The 17,938-nt window shown below is 41.0% G+C and overlaps 1 protein-coding gene across 5 annotated transcripts in view; it reads right to left on the bottom strand.

Annotated features, from left to right (window-relative positions):
- The window catches only part of BRINP1 (BMP/retinoic acid inducible neural specific 1), a 491,421-nt gene that overhangs the window by 226,661 nt on the left and 246,822 nt on the right, over positions 1 to 17,938 (bottom strand). The window contains exon 1 of one of the 5 annotated variants that reach the window (XM_053656106.1): positions 2,900 to 2,961. The exons of the other annotated variants lie outside the window; for them this stretch is intronic. The gene's annotated coding sequence lies outside the window, so the exon portion shown is untranslated. Of the gene's footprint in view, positions 1 to 2,899; positions 2,962 to 17,938 lie in introns of those variants that run through there. 5 annotated transcript variants of the gene reach the window in all.

Genomic DNA, 17,938 nt, shown 5'->3' with positions numbered 1-17,938 from the left:
CACATGAGAAACTGGAGTTTCGTGTGACCTGATCTTGGAATGCCACACAGGGGACTGCTGACTTCTGTGAATCTAGGTGTTCTTGATGGGAATTGTCCTTAATCATTTCCAGGGGGACAAGAAAGACTCCCAACTACCCCCATATGTGAAGGTCATTTTCCTCCTCCTCCTTTCCCAGTCGGACAGAAATCAGTCAGTCAAACTGCACCATGTGGCTGAGAAAACAAAGGCCCGTGAGACACCCAGGACTGTGCATAAGGCCTTGTAACACAGAGCTGACCTATATTAGGAGAGATCATGGACGTGCACACACACTTCTGTCAGTGTGGGCCCAGAGCACACGGAAAGCTCAGCACTGAGGCAGCATCTTCAGAAAAATGCATGAATTAGGCATCCAAATTATATTTTCAAATACAATAAATTGGTAGGGAAAAAAAGGCTTTCAGCCCCCATTAAAATAGCTGGCACACACTATGATACTGAGTCAGGAATTTTCACAAAAAAATGTTTGGATTTCATACATGTACGTCAAGAAGGCAATGCTTTGGGGATTGAACTAACAAATGATTAACCTGCAATGTAAGAGGGTACATAGAACCTAATTGTGTATTCGCTTTGTTTACTTGTTCATTAATACTCCCCAGGTTCCACAAGGATTAATGCAGAATTCTAAAAAGTATTTTGTTTTTAAATGTCCTTAGTAGAAATCCAGTTTTTACATCTAAGCTGAAGCCAGGATGCTGAAGCAGGTTGCAGATTGGGAGGACCCTCTCCACACACCCCATCCCAAACTTCATTACAGTACATATTTCAAAAGCAAAACTCTCAAGTGAAACAACTGACCTGAATCCTCCCCATTAGTAAAATTATGGAGTTAATACTTGCACTCCAGTCCTCTGACTCCATACCAAGCCCCCATTATCAGAACCACCTCTGATTTAAATCACCCCCAACTCAACACAACAAGTGCCTTCACGGGGCCAGGCCCTGGGCGGGAATCCGGCTCAGAGGGATAAATGAAAACATGGCCCTGGCTGTCCAGGAGGTCATGGTCCAGTGAGGAAACAAACAGAGAAATACACACGGTTGCACTGGAGCAACGGCTGCAGGAGAAATTGAAAGAGTTATCAAAGAATTACTTCTCCAAAAGCTGCTGATCCCAAATTGTATTTTTTCCCCAGGTAATTCCTTTCAAAATTTTAAGAAACAGATAATTCTCTGTACCTCATATGCTGCCCCAAGAGCAGAGAAGTTGAACAGCTCTTTCAGTCATGGTCTGAACCCATCAAAACTTACCCAAAACAGGATTCAAAGGTGTCAGAGGCTACATTTCCACCCAGGGCCCAGCCCCAACCTTGGCAGTGCTGCAGGGACCAGGTGTGGACCCCTGAACCAATGTCGGCTGACCCACTGGCCAGCCAGCAAATAACAGAGTTTCTCTCTCAAGCTGTGGGAAATAGAATCAGAGAGAGGATGGGTACCAGGGCCATTTAGCTGTCAGCACTTGGAGGACAGTTTATACATTAAGGAGCATCTGCCAGCAGAGAAAGTTTTCTAAGTGAGAGGGGATAGAGAAAAGGAGAGATCAGAGGCTCCAGAAGCCGAGGGAAGAGAAATATCATGTAACTTTGAAAAGGCAGAGAGTGGCTTCGGTTTCCAGTAAGTTGCCTAGCTCCAGTTCCCCTGAGACCAGGCTGCATCGGCTTCTGTTTCCATGGTGTTGCCTTCTGAGTCCCTTCAGTGACAGCCTCTCCACCACCCCCACCGGCTGCACACTCACTGCCCCTATGCTTCATGGCATCAGTTTCTAGTCTTCGTAATAAAGGTAGCTTTGCCAGAATAATAACGGCTTAAAACAAAGAGACAAAATTATCATTAGCTGCAAAAGATAATATTTTGATACCTCGAACACTCAAGAGAATCGACTAGCAACTACTAAAATTAATAAGAAAGCAGAGATACCGGGTACAAAGTAAATACACCAAAATAATAGCGTTTTTCTTTACTGGCAATAACTACTTGGGAAATATGATCTTAAACCATCTCATTCACAACAATAACAGAAAACATAAAATGCCTATAAATAGCTTTAACAAGAAATATGTAAGTTACCTATGAAAAAAACCACAACACTTTACTGTGAGATGTAAAACATACTTGACTAAGAAGGAAGATAAAGAGTGTTCCTTGGCAGAATAATCAATAATGTAAAGAGATCAGTTTTTCCTAAATTAACTTAGAGGTTTATCCTATTTTCCAGTCAAAATCTGGACAAGATTTTTGGAAATTTTAACAAGATGGTTCTGAATTCACCTAAAATAATAATAGGTAAAAGCAGCTGAGTCATTTTTGAAAAATAAGAATTATTAGAAAGGCTTACCCTCCTATATTTTACAGAAAAATCATAAAAACATTATGTTTCTGGTACAATAAGACAAGTCAATGAATAAAACAGGCTTTGAACAATAAGACTGGGTTTACACTCACACACAGACATTTAATATATTATCAAAATGGTATCACAAATTTGTAGGGGGAGTATTATTTTTAATACATGGTTCTGGGGACCTTTCACAAGGGGTTAAAAGTCTTGGAGTGCAGAGAAGCATTCACCAATCCTGTCTCTAATGCATTACATGTTTATAAAATAATTAAGTACTTTTAATTTTTAAAAACAAAAAGTAACTAATAGCAAGAATTAAATTGAGGGGCAAAGAAAAAAGAGGATATTTTAACTTAAAAAGGAAAGAAATTACCCACAAGAAGAAAAACTTGATGTTACTATAAGAACATTGAAAATATTTTGTACTTGCTCTGGCTGGTATGGCTCAGTGGATTGAGCACCGGCCTGCGTGCAAATCAAAGGGTCACCAGGTAGATTCCCAGTCAGGGCACATACCTGGGTTGTGACCCAGGTCCCCAGGAGAGGCGTGCAAGAGGCAACCACACATTGACATTTCTCGCCCTCTCCTTCTCCCTCCCTTCCCCTCTGCCTAAAAATAAATAAATAAACAAACAAACAAACAAATAAATAAATCTTTTAAAAAAAGAATTTGTACTTAAACATTAATGACAAAATCAAAATACCAGGGGGTTAAGTGGAAAAATTTTATGCCAATATAACAGAATAAGGGTTAATCTAATGAAATAAAAAAATTGATACAAAACTTTCAGATTCCAATTGATAACTGGCCATAAAATGTCACAAGAGGCAATTTGTAAAAAAGAAAATGCAAATACTAGGTAAGCATATGTTTAAAAAAAGGCAACCTCACTAGCAATTAAATAAATGCAAATTAAAACAATGAGCTCTTATCCTCACCTCTCAAATTAGCAAAACCAGAAACAAAATTCTCCTCTAAACAGAGCCCTGTCAGATACCATTCTTCTCTGCTCCTGGGAATATAAATTTGTGCATCTTTTGAGAAAACAATTCAAGTATTGTATCTAGAGTTAAATAGATTGAAAAATTTTAAAGCAGTATTACCATTTATAAGGTCCAAAAAAACTAATCTTCAACAAACTAAAAATATACCAAGATATACATTGCAGAGATTTGTGTGTGTGTGGGTACGTGTGTATGTTTTAATAACAGCATAATTAGAAGCAAAAATACACTCAAAAAGAACTGATGAAAATGTGGTATATTCCATAAGAGAGAAATTAATGTACACATTGTAAATGAGAGTTGGGAAGGATTTTAATTTAAAAAAAAGTCCTTATTAGTATCACATTTTCAAAAATAGAAAAAAACCCTCCACATACATTATGCTCTCACCTAAGTTAGCACACACAACAAAAATACTTCAAACATGGAATGACTGTTAGTGATTTAGACTGGGAAACAGAATTTCTAAGCATTTTCTAATTTTTAAGCTCATTTTCTACACTTTCAGTTATTTTTTAAAAGATTTTATTTACTTATTTTTAGAGCAAGGGGGAGGAAGGGAGAAAGAGAGGGAGAGAAACATCCATGTTTGATTGTCTTTTGCATGCCCCCAACTGGGGACCTGGCCCACAACCTAGGCATGTGCCCTGCCTGGGAACCGAACTGGTGCCCACTCTGTTCACAGGCCAGCACTCACTCCACCGAGCCACACCAGCCAAGGCTACATTTTTAAATATATCAGTAAAGGAATACATATTGCTTTTATAATCAGGAGCAAGAAAGGAGAGAAAAATGGGAAAACTCATCTGGCTACAATGAAACAACAGCTGTGATCACAGGCCTTGGCTTTGTGAGCACCGAATGGGTCTTGAGGAGTACCACAGGAAACATCTCCACTGGAGCTTACAGAAGTGGGCTCTGGGCGGGGAAAGGCCATGGAAGGGCACTCTTAGCAGGGCCCACTTCAGTAAGAGGTCAGAGAAACACAGATTTAGAGTTAAACACTAGTAGGACACATGCAAAGGGAGAAACTGTCATTTGTTTATAGAAAAAAAGCATGAAAACAAAACTAGGTAGCTTGTGCTAAAAGAGAAATTCGGCAGTAAACAATGACGTGTGGGAGCAACAAAGCAAAAGAGAATCAGGAGAAATAACACTGTGCCCCCGTTGAGTCCTCTCTCCCAGCCTGCTACCCTGTCCATTCAGGTAACCCTCTCCATGTGTCCATCATCCCATGCATTCAACTTGCCTGACCCTGCCTCCCATTCTGTCATATTTCTCACTCTCCTCAAGCCATTTCAACGAGGATGGAAAGAGAATCATGGCTTGTTCAACTTCGGTAAACTCTGGGGCCTTTGGTTTTCTCAGCAGGGGACTACTGAGTTTAGGGTACAAATGTTGCAGTGATTGCAAGATGTTTGGCTTGTGCTTTTTTTTTTTGAAACCCTCCCAGTTGAAAAAGGAAGGCAATTATATATAGAAGGTTACTGAACACCTCATTAGCCAGTTAGATACTGACTTAATGCACAAGCAATCTTTTCTGTGTAAGACATTGTGCTGGATTGATGCAAGGAACTGGAATGGCTGAATAACAAAGAATCTCCACTGCAATAAATTTATAATTTAAACTATTGGGTCTTAAAGTTGGCTGCCCATTATAATCGCCCAGGGAGCTTTAAAAAACACTGATGCTCAGATCACATCCTCAGAGACTCTAATTTAATTGGTCCAGGGCGTGGTCTGGGCACCAGGAGTTTTAAAAGCTCCCCAAGTGATTCCAACGGGAGCCAAGTTTGGAAACTACTATCTAAAGAGAGTGGAAGACAAAATGCCTAATCATTAAATGGTCCCAATCACATCACTTTCTTGGATCAAATCCTTCATGGATTTGCATGTGAAAGTAAGTTAAAACTCTTCGTTGGCACTGATGGCCCTGTGTCACCTAGTATTCAGTATCTGCTGGACCTTATACCTCTGAGGCTCCCTGAGTGTTGGACCTTATTCCTCTGAGGCTCTCCAACAGAAGGTCTGTTGCTCGAGCATGCCTTTAGCTGCTGACTCTGCTCCAAAACAGAAAATAGGCAAGTATCTGCCCATTTTAATTGTTTGCTATTGGCTACCTAGAGAAATGTGCTTAGAAAAATCCTGAGACCATCACAAAGCTCAAAAGGAAAAAGCAACATGATCTATTAGTAATGTCTGCCATGGGCAAGAGATAGAAAAGGGCAGATCAAGTGCTAGACATTTACCATGCTGGCATTATTCCTCCCCCTGCCCCCCCATGGGTCTGTAAAGTCCTCCAGACCATCCTTGAAAGCACACCATAGGGCCTTTTCCTCTTGGAAGCCTGCTCATTATCTTCCAAATTCTCCCTATCTTGCCTCCTAGAGTTTGTGAAACTTTCCTCTTGAATCCCCATTAGCACTGTGTTGTCACTTTTACTACAGAAATCAATATCAGCTTCTGTGAATACACCTCAAATACAACATGACTGATTCTCCAACTTTAGCTTGCATTACAATCACATTGGGGTTTTGTTAAAACACACATCACAATTTCCGATTCAGTAGGTCTGGGGTATGGCTTGTGCAGCCGTCAGCCTCAGCTCCCAGGGCTGGGGACCGCATTAGACAACCATTATTCTAGAAGGCCTGTCTTACCTTTTAGTAATATCTTGAACATAGTGGTTGCTAATTTTTCATCAAATTAAACCACAGCAATCCAAGACAGATATGGTAAGTGACAGACACACACTGTAAGAAGTCACATTGGTTTGGAATGATACAAATTTTTTAGATGACAAAGTATCTTTCAGGCAAAATAGAAATCAGGGTGATTCCTGGCTCACTACCTAGAGCTGGGGTCAGAGACAAGGAGCATTTTAGAAAGATGCCAGGCTGGTAATTTGGAGACATACTTATTGTCTCCATCTGTCTCAAGCAGGCAAGCCCTGAATCGACTGTGGATTTCACAAGGAGGAAGAGAACCTGTGAGTGTGACCAAGGGTAGAATGAGGGGCACAGGGAAGGAGAAGCAGTGGCAGTAGACTTTAGGAAGAATTTCATCTTGCATCTCTAGAAATATGTCTCCATTGGCTTTACTAAAAGCTGCCCCAAGGCTGATGGGGGAGGTGGGGGAGCTGATAGAAGATGAATGAGGGGACTCTCTGGGAAGATTTTCCCGGCTCTCACCGTCTGGGTTTTAAAAGCCATTTCAGCAATTGTTCAGAGCTGTCAAATGTCTCTGTCAGATCGATAGGTTACTGTGGAATTTGCCCAGACTGTTGGCCAATCAAAATGTAAATTCCAGATAAATTTAATACATAAACCAACTTGTCTTCCTCAAACCATTTTGAAAGTCATGAAAAGTAATTTGACTTTTCCTCATGACTGTCATACTGGAGACACATTTCTGCTGGTGTTAAGCATTTATTTGGCCTCGAAATTCATTGTGGGTCCAGTGATGGCAAGGGAAGTGCAGGTCTATGAGCACTTAACAGCCACGTCACCCACGTGCCTCAGAGAAGGCTGGCAGCTTCGATTATCTGGGTGCCCTTTATGGGAAATATATAAATTAATATGAATATGTGTGGGGTCTGCATGCACATGAAGGGGTGAGATCTGCTCGGGAGAGGTATGGTAAAAAAGTCACAAACTCCCTTTTTATGTCTCCCACGGGCAGGCTCATTTTCTAAAACATGCAAGGTGAGTCTGGATGCATGATTATGCATGTGCATGTTGCAACCTATCTTTTCCAACAAGAACCATAAATCTTTACATGGAAAGGAAAGATTTATAGCCCAGCCAAGATGGCTCCAGGCCCCATGGGAAAGTAAGCATTAGAGGCATGGCCTAATTTTTCACATTGAAAAAACTCATAATGGGAAAATCATGTAAGCAAGAGGTATAAAGCTTTAAACTCAGGAACATCTAAAGGAGCGATTTTGCATTGAATTATTTTTCCTGTGGTCATTAGACTGCAGATGACCTACATCAATGTGACATTAGTTTATCAAACACTTTCCCATCCATTATGCCATTGGATCCTCACAATGCACATTGGAGGAGCTAGGACGGCCCTCCTTTCACAGGTGGGGAAATTGAGGCTCAAGTAGGTGAAATGGCTTGACCATAGCTGTACAGTAAGGGTAGAGCCAAGCCTTGAACCCAGGTGTTCAGAATATTCTCCATTGTATGCTCAGGTACTTTCTACCCTCCCTATCCTAATCTGCCCTTCTATGGAATGCATTGGGTAGGCTTTTATATCACTTTGTTATGGCTGCTATAACAAATTACCACAAATTTGGTAGCTAAAGACAATAAGAATCTATCCTCTTGTAGTTCTGAAATGGGCCTCAGTGGGTTAAATCAGTGTGTCAACAGGGCTCTGTCCTCTGGGAAGCTTGAGGACAGAATCTGTTTCCTTGCTTCTCCCAACTTCTAGCTTACATTCCTTGGCTCCCTTCAGACTTCCAGTTGGTGGATTCGTTCCCATGCTGCCATCTCTCCAGTTGTCCACTTCTGCCTCCCTCTTCCATTTTCATGGATCCTTCTGATTACAGTGGGTCCACCCAGATTCTAACAAAGAGATAATCTCCCTGTCTTAAGGTCAGCTGATTAGCAACTTAATTTCAGGTACAACCTTAACTCCCTCTGCCCATGCAAACTAACATAGCTACAGATTCAGGGATTAGGACAGCTGCATAGCACAGCTCCCCTGATTTTTAGCTTCTAACCAGGTCAGCCAGTGCAGGGGCAGGAGATCAGGAAGGGAAGTGAGAGCAGTCCCAGTGTTTATTTCCCCTGTTCTCTCCTTACTGTGCTGCATTTCTGTGGGAGGCTGCATCAGTCTGTTAAGGTCACAGCTCTGTTAGGTGGTCCACTCCTGTAGCTAAAGATTCCTCTGGTTTCTACCAGGCCCTTGTTCCAACAGGCCTGCGGTGGTAACAGCTTCCCTTAGTTGTTATCTTCTTGCTGCTTCATGACCCTTGGTGGGGCCCTTAACCTTCCCCACACTTTTGTCAGCAACCCTTCCATTAAGCCACTTTCAATCACTCCTTTAAGTGTGGCATCTGCTGCTTGCCAGGACCCTGGCTGATGGATGAAGAAAACACCTTCCAAGGTCAGCTCTTTCCCTACACCACACTTGGCTGAATGAATGAGGTAGCAATGAGGGCTACAAAATAAGGAAAGACGTGGTTCTATTTCAACAATAATTTCCTTCTTTTTTTCTGCTCTGTCTAGGGCATAAAATCGGGGCTAAACTAAGAGCAGTGGCTATTAATATTATTACTTTAATTAATGGAAAGGTCTGTTTTTGAAAATAGGAGAGAGCACTCCTTCTGGTTCAAAGTGGCTCAACAAATAATGAGAAAAATGCATTCATTCCTTAGGGTTGGTGAGTTTTCACACTCAGAAACAGCTATGTCTTCTGCTTACCCCAGTCTTATTTCTCTTTCAACTCTGCAACTAGCTGGTTTTGTGATGTGGAATAAATGTTGAATACACATGGTACACTCCAAGCCCCATCCCCTGAGCTCTTATTTGTCTGGCCTCATCTCCTACCACATCCTCCCACCTCCCTCATTTCACCTGAATTGCCCTGAGGCAGGAGAGAATGAGGAGGGAGGAAAATCCAGAGGTGGCCCACAGACTAAGACAAAAGACATAGACACAGAACAGAAACTAGGTTCTAAGACCTGTTCCTCAAGAAGGAGGGCAGTCTGGAGGTGCCCCAGAGCTAAGACAAAGGATGTTGATACAGGACAGAGACCCTGTTCTAAGACTTGTTGTCCCCCCAAGCCTCTTTCTGGAAAAGCACTGAATCACTGTGAATCATGACTACACCCACAGAGGAGATGCTCTGTGACCCCTGTTTCATTATAATAGCGTTATAATAAACTAGAGTTGTGGGACCCCCCTGCCCTGGTGGCAAGTCAAGGAAAATCATGGGAGACCACATGAGCAGTAGCTTAAAAGTCATATAACTACTTGCACATGCACAATAGAACCCTGCCAAAACTAGCCGGGAATTATCTGCCATATAAGAACAGAAACCCTCTAGCCCCTGAGGGTCAATCTCTGCTCGGAGTTGGCCTGCTCCCATGTTCTGTGGAGTGCACTACCGCTTAACAAATCTGCTTTCTCTCTCTCTGCTATAAACTCTCTGAGTGTTCGTTTCAATTCATTGCTCATGATCACTAAGAACATAGTTACCTGTGCCCATCTGGGATGACCCTGGCCTTTTTTCCATTCCTCTATCTGGAGAAACTATTCTCACCTGAGACTTTGCCCTTGCTGTCTCTCTTCCTAAAACCCTCTGTCCTCAGAATCTTCAGATGGTTGGTCCTTCTCAATATCAGGGTCTTAGCTCAAATGCCACCTCTTCAGAGAGAGCTTCCCTGACCAACCTGAGCAACTGCTGCATCACAGCACCCTGTTTTTTTATAGGACTCATCATCTAATATCACCTTTAAACATTTCTTTATATTCCATTATTCCCCAGTACACCATATACGTCAAAAGATCAGTGGCTTGTGGGTCTTATTCATTACAATATCCTAGCCTTTAACTGTGATAGGTACAGTCAGAGTGGTTATCTAATTATTAAAACTAATGACATTAGCTGACACTTATTCAAAACTTATGTGCTGGGCTCTAACTGTTCTAAATGCATTTACTAATTTTAATTCTCTATGCAACATCATGAAATTAATACTATTGTTATGCCCACTTTACAGAAGAGAAGCTGAGGCTTCTAAGAATTGTGAGTTTGATCATTCCCAGTTACAGATGGCGAGTTGATACATAGCAGAGGAGGGTTTTGATCCCAGGCAGTGGGCTGCAGGGTCTCTGTTTTAATCACTGTACTCCACTCTCTGTTCCCTATACAAGGAGGAGCTTTGGGCTTTCCATGTATGTTTTCCTGACACTCGTTCTACCTCTTCACACTCTTGAATGTGACATCCCATATAAATTTCAACAACCATTCCTGACAGAATCCTTCTTTATTATCTTCCTATTTCAAATCATACCATGTATGATAGATACATATCAAATCATGTCAGAAACAAGGATTAACTTTCTAATTATTGACTCTTTAAGTTAAAAACCCTCACTCAGATCTCTAGTGTCCAGCAGAGTATGTATTAAACACACAATAACTGATATATGTTAGACAGGCTGTATGTCAGATACTTAATCGTTGAATAGATAAAGATACTTCATGACTTCTAAGCCACATAGGCTGGTCCAAAGTTTTGACCATTTAGTCCCAAAGTTCCAAAAAATATTGGAATCAGTAAACTCTAACAAGGAAAATATGGGACAAGAGGTGGCTCTATCATGGAGCCCAATCTGACACCAATGTCCACAGAAATGGCAGGAGATAAGCATGTGTCCAGAGAAAGCAACTGCACTGGGACCACCTGACAGAGAAGCAGAGTGATGATGGGGAAGCACAGAAAGGGTTTGAGATGTTGCTATGAGCTTGGCAGCTCATCAAAGCTGAGTGAGGATCCCAGCCTTGGACATGCTATTTCCCACCTCCCAGCATTTGCTTCTTCTGCTGGCCCTGTGGGTCAGCACACACATCTTCTCCAGATCCGTAACGACGTATAGCAATTTATCCTACAGAGTTTTCAAAAAGAAAATCGAAAGTGTTAGGGATTAATTAGGAACCATGAGTTCCAAGAAACGGCCATTGGGTCTACAGTGATGGCAGTTCAGAAGCAACAGGGATGGTGAATAAGAACACTAAAAAGAAAATGAGGAAAGCTGTTGTTATTGTGTGATTTGTACAGCAACTTTGTTAGGAGAGTTTATCAAAACGGTTGGTGATAAAGTGATGTGGGTGAGTAAGAAGCCTATAGCAGTCATAAAACACTTGAGGTGGTGCTGGAAAAAATGGATGAAATCAAACATAGAATTTGCTCAAGATGTTTAGATTTTATAACCCTGTAATCATCTAATTTAAAAACAACTATAATTCTAATGATAACAATAAGCAACAGATTTTATTGAAATTCCTGCAAGAAAAGATAACTGTGATTGTTAGCATAAAACAATCTAGTATGAGGGATGGGCTGTCCTCACCCTTGATCAATTAGTATTTGACAACGGGGTGGTTTCTTTGCCTTGTTTTTGCAGATCGGGCTGCTGCAGTTCCCATCCTGCATGGTTCTAAAATGGAAGCCTAAATCCTTTCCCCATCCTGGCTACTTTGTTCCATTCCGCCACATTTCTGTCTTTCTGGCATCATGTGCATCAAACATATATAAATTAATGATTTGGATTATTCTCTAAATAGTTACCATACATGTTCCTCTCCTGCCAAAAAGATTATGAAGTTGCAGAAAAGGAGAACTTCTCTCGAGCAACTTTAAAACCCAACAATGATAGGGATGGGTGCAGACCTGACTTTCAATGGAGGCAGGTTGAGTTGAATTAGAATGAAATTTGCCAAAAGGATTTGCAGGATGTTGACAGATGTTGTACAGGAGTGTGAGGCAGGAGGGAAGGTGGTGACAGGTTTCCCTGGCCAAATCCTTTTGAGAAACAGTGGGTTAAACAAAGTTTAACAGGTTTCCTCCCTACAGGGCTCCTCCATCCCTTTGATATGCAAATGTACAGTATAAGCCTCTGAGAGGGGCTTTCCTGGGCAGAATTTGTAAAAAAACGTATTTGCCATAGAAGACTTTATTTTACAGAGAAACTTAAAAGATTAGTACTCCACCGAAAACACTTAGAAAACATTGAGTTTAATTAAATATAGATCAAAAAGATTACATTTTAATTAAACATAGATCAAGATTACGTTTTCCAGTCCCTTTAGTGTCCTCATTTATAAAAATGGGGATGATAATGCCACCTACCCCAAAAAGTTCTTATGAAGATTAAATAAATGAATATATTTAAAGGACTTAAGACAACAGATGTTTACTATCGCTATCTCATAGGTGAAACTATTAGTTCCCATTGCACATGGCTTAGGGGCTCAAAGCTAAGGCCTGGGAACCAGATGGAGATGAAGTGGGTTTACCTGACCTTGCAATCTCTCTTATCTTATCTCTCTCCCTTATCTGTGAAATGGGGCTGATCTAGCCAACTCTCTGGAGTTGATGTAAAGAGCAAAGGAGACAATGTGGGTAAAAGGGCTCAGCCCAGAAATTGGTATGCAGCACCCATCCAATAGGTGGTAGCTCTTAGTTGTGAGATAATATTCAATGAAAGTTACCGAGATGCAAATGCTGTTCTCAAGGTTGAGATATATTAACACATGATCTTAATAAACAAGAGGTAGATGCATGTTTAGTCCCATGTTATAGAATGAAAATGGAGGACCAAAGAGGTGAAACAACTCTCCCAAGGTATATAGCTCAGCGAGAGTCATGATTCAAACCCCATCGGGCTGACTGAAGACCTAACTCTTAACTGCTGTGCAGTCCTGCCTCTCAGCTTCAACCAGCCTGTTCCCCATCCACAGTGAATGACACTGGCTGAGTGGGGTATTTAGCTCCTGGCTTATTACTACCAGCTCACTCAGGACAGAATGAATTCTGCCCAGGGGCCCTTTAGACCCTTGTCTGTACAGCGTGATTCCTGTCCCAGGATGAGAAAGCTGCAGCCAGCCAGCTAGTATGCTTTTAAGAGGCCTTGTCTGCATTACTTAGACCAGGCCTTTCCACACAGGTAGACTCTGAAGTCAGAAACCCCATAGGCCCTCTCCCAAAGTGTCTAAGTATTCTCAGAGAGCTGGGGACAGTGGCCCTTAGTTCTTACGCAGAGAGGTGGAAGACCTGGGCATTCAACTGTCAACCCAAACTAGATACCTTACTGATAAAACCACATGAGAAAGAGAACACCACAGCCACCATCTGTTCCAGAGGAAGTGTTGAGTCTGAATCTGACTGAAGCCCGAGACACAAGCAACTGTCCCCTCTCCAAGTAAACTGAGGCCTTGAGAAAAAAGGTGCTTTGTCTTTGGCCACTGAGCCAGCAACTTGAAAAGCAGGGACTTAAACTTCCAAATCATTTTCTTTCTGTAATTCTCCCAACATGCCCAGCAAATAAAGAAGAGTCAGAAGGAAGGAACTGTGGGTGAACTTAAGACAGATCCATCCACAGAGAGTTTTATCTGCGGATGTGATGCAATGGGCCTTGGCTTTAACTAACACCCACGAGTTCAAAGATGCCCAAGATGAGAAGCTATGCCTATGTCCACTTTTCTAGAGAGTTATAAACCGAGACCAAGACATCCATATTTTTTCCTTCTAAGGCATCACCTGATGGTAACTGAGGTTATGTTGGCATTTCCAGGAGCTGTATTTATGTAGTGCTTTTATCAAGTGAGGCCATGGCCATGATCCCACAGCAGGGCCAGGTCAGGCAATTGAAGCATTACATCATCTCAATTGAGCTGTTTTAGAAAGAGGCTCCAGAACAAAAGGGGAAAGGGGCCAGGATGATGAGGAGCAAAAAACTTCACATGTTCAACAGATAATACATGTTATATTCTGGTTCAGGTTCCTCACAGACATTATCTGAATCAGTCTTCACAAGCACCCTGCAAAGTAGGCATTAAAAACCAGTTGTACCGAGGAAGAAACCAGTAAGAAGGGTTAAAGAGGTCTCAGGATTCGCGCATAAGTGCTTTATCTCCCTGATTCTGAAGTCCACCCTAGCTGCTCTCCTTCTCTGCCTCTGTCTTCAGAGCTGGTGCTGTGTCTCCCAGTTAGTTCACTCTGGCCAAGTCCCTTCACCTCTCTGAGCCTCAGATTTCTCATCCCCAAGTAATACTAGTTCTTCCCTACCTAGAGACTGGCAGCATGCGGATCAAAGATTTGAAACCATTCCGACCAATTAAATGATAAGTACGTAAACCATTCTGACCAATTAAATGATAAGTATGTAGTATTTTTGTAAATAGAAAAAAGAGCCATTAAAAAGAGGCAAAGTATCAAATGCAGATTTATTGGCCTTGTTTCTTCTTTTCAGCAGCTCTGTTAACATATACATATGCATGTATATACAGGGAGGGGCGAAAGTAAGTATTCGGTTGTTCCTATGGCAAATAACACAATATTTAATAAATAATAATACAAGAATAAACTTTGTTTCATGTACTCACATCTATAAACCTGCTTTTTCCTCATTCTGTGTATGTTATGCATCTATATATGTGATATATGTATATGTACATAGACATAGCTACATACACATAAACATACTACATATAACTACACATATATCATTATTGCAGCCAATTCCTTTTTTTTAATTATTTTATTGTTGTTCAATTACAGTTGTCTGCTTTTACTCCCCACCACGCCCCCTCACCCCAGCCACACCCTCCTCCCTCCCTTGCTTGCTTCCACCCATCCTTGATTTTGTCCATGTGTCCTTTATAGTTGTTCCTAAAAACTCTTCCACCCTTTCCCCCATTATCTCCTCCCACGCCACCCTCCTCTGGTTGCTGTCAGATAAATTTTAACTTCAAAATCTCTGGTTATATTGTGCTTGCTTTTCTCTTTTGTTTATTAGGTTCTGGTTAAAGGTGAGATCATTTGTCCCTTGTTATTTGTCCCTTGCCACCTTGGCTTATTTCATTTAGCATAATGCTTTCTGGTTCCATCCACGCTGTCCTAGAGGATAGGAGCTTCTTCTTTCTCTCTGCTATGTAGTATTTACACAATTCATATTGTGTAAATGTACCATAGTTTTTTGATCCATTCATTTACTGATGGTCACTTAGGTTGCTTTCAGCACTTGTACTGCAGCCAGTTTTTCCACAAAGTCATTCATAAACCACTTAGCATTGTGTGTTTCCCTTTTTGACATGTTGACTCTCCTTATTTTTTCTTTTTGGGGGGACCTTTACCTTCAAAAGATTCACTTAACATTCCTCTCAATATTCTAGTCTCTAATAGCATCACTGAATGACTTATCTTCATGGTTTTATGCAAAATGTAAAATATTTCATGTACTTTGTGAGTTTTTTCTTCCTAAATCAAAACTAAGATTCTTAAAATTATATGAGGTCTGTACAGGAAAAGTCTAGCCATTGTTAATATAATGAGAATGGTTTGTGCAACATCAGTATAACCTGGCAGCCAAGGAGAGTGAACTGGAACGCACATGTGTGAACAATGATGACTTCACTGTACTAGTCAGTGGGGGCAGTAGATGCCATTGAGTGAGCATGTGTACTGTGTAGCCATCACATTCAAAATAACTGAAGAAGTACAGCAACAAACCTGCATCAAATTCTGTGCTAAGCTTGAACATTTCTTTATGGAAATTATTCAGATGTCTCAGAAGACCACAGCTATTAGCATCTGGCGATTGGCAGCTTCATCACATGCCTACTTGTGCATCACGTCTAGTGCAGAGTTTTTTGGTGAAACATCAAATCACCCAGGTGAATCAGCCCTGCTACAGTTCAGATTTGGTGCCCTGTAACTTCTGGCTTTTCCCAGAACTAAAATCACCTTTGAAAGGAACAAGATTTCAGACTGTCAATGAGATTCAGGAATATACAATGGGGCAGCTGATGGTGATTGGGAGAATTGTGTGAGGTCCCAAGGTGCCTACTTTGAAGGGGACTGAGGCGGCATTGTCCTATGTACATTGTTTCCCACATCTTGTATCTTCTTGAATAAATGTCTCTATTTTTCATATTACATGGCTGGGTAGCTTCTGGACAGACCTCATATTTCCCTAGTGTGGTGTTTGAACACTCGAGTTAGCCTGGATTCGAATTGCAGCTTTGCCACTTATCTGCTGTGTGATCTTGGGCACATTATAGTCCCTTCAACATGTAAAATGAGACAGTATTAGTGCTTACCTTTTAGGCAATACATGTGTACATGTGAAATGCTTAGAACAAGTCCTGGAACATAGAAAGTGCTCAATACATCATTACTCTAATTATTTTATTCCACCTCCAGGAACATAGAAGAGATTATGGTAAATTATCTATGACCATTGTTTGTTCAAACTCGCTTGCAGGTGACTAACAGAAGTACATTTGAGCTGGTAAAACATTACTTCACCAAGGGATTGTACAAATAAGCACAAATAAATGTATGATTACAAAGTCTTAATTGGCACTTTAAGAGAAAATTAGCCAAGTACTCCGATAAACAGCAAAGCATATTTTATATAGAAGTTTCTTTATATATAAGGCCTTTTTCAGGAAGAAACATTTCAGGGAAAGCCTGAAGGATAAGGAAAGAGTGGCCAGGCTAAAGGTAAGAGAAAGGGGCAGAGTTCCAGGTAAAGGGAACAATGTTGCAAATGCCATAGAGAGCTTGTGCTGGACTGTGGTAAACAAGGGGGAGAGAGGAGAGAGCAGAGGTGAGGTGAGGAGAGAGAAAGAAGATTCAAGTGGGGCTCTGTAAATCACAATGAACAATTCAGATTTCAGTATTAGAAATGGGATGCTATTAAGCTTTGCACAGAAAAATTTGGGGAACTGACTAGCATTTGGTGTAGACCAAACTGATGGACAGGTACCAGGAGCAGGTATAAACACCAATTAAGAGGAAACCAGGACTGGAGGTGATGGCGGCTTAGCCTAAGGCCGAGGTGATGAAAATATCAACAAGGATGTGGTTTCAAGAGTCATTTTGGAGGTGGAACCACTACATCCTGGATGGCTTTGATGGGGACAGTTACTAGTGTCTCAGGAAACATGTTTTGAGATTCAATGTATCAAAATAATTTCCATTAGGACAAGGATGGAATCTAGTCATTGTATGGGATTTAGTAGAAAGCCCATTCAGATTCAACCTGAAGAAGAAACTCCCAATAATTAAAGTCATCCCAGAGTGAAATAATCTGTCTAAAGAGGTAACAGATGATTTGACTTTGGAAATGATCAGAAAGAGTCTGGGCCATGGTATGAGATTTTATGGGAATCCCCCTTGAGGACATATTTCAAAACTTTGGGAAAGAATATGTATCAGAATATTCATAGTTGACTGATGAACATGAAGTTATTATGTCATGTGCCAGTTTTAAATGCTGAACATGGATTAATTTGACCTTCATAGCTACTCTATGGGGTAACACTAATATTATCCCTATTTTACAAATGAGGAACTGAGATACAGAGACATTAAGTAATTCATCCAAGGTCACATCATGGGCAAGCGGGTAGGAGCAGGATTCGAACGCAGGCCATCTGGATGCACTAGACACAGCCTACAAATCACAACCTTGGGGAATTATTCAGTACATTATAGCACAGCCATTCTGTAGAAGAGTATTATGTTATTAAACAAGGTGGTCATGAAAAATACATTGCAAAAATGAAGAAAAAGAATTAAAAATAGCTTCCACGTGTGTATACCATAATTATCACTGTGTACCAAGCACACACAGACATACAGAACATGACAGAGAAGGGGTTATTAGGCTGAAGGAGATAGAGCTGACTTTTTTCCTGTCTTCTCCAAATTTTCCCCTAGTGTGGCAATACTGCATTTATTCAGAAACTATCGTTGCAATTCAAAACAGATGACACCATTTGCACCAAAAAGAGCTGGAA

This window comes from Artibeus jamaicensis, unplaced genomic scaffold (assembly GCF_021234435.1).
Source record: "Artibeus jamaicensis isolate MK-2021 breed Jamaican fruit bat unplaced genomic scaffold, CSHL_Jam_final scaffold_1964, whole genome shotgun sequence".
In the NCBI taxonomy this organism is placed as follows: domain Eukaryota; kingdom Metazoa; phylum Chordata; class Mammalia; order Chiroptera; family Phyllostomidae; genus Artibeus; species Artibeus jamaicensis.
This window is presented reverse-complemented; position numbering and strand designations above follow the sequence as displayed.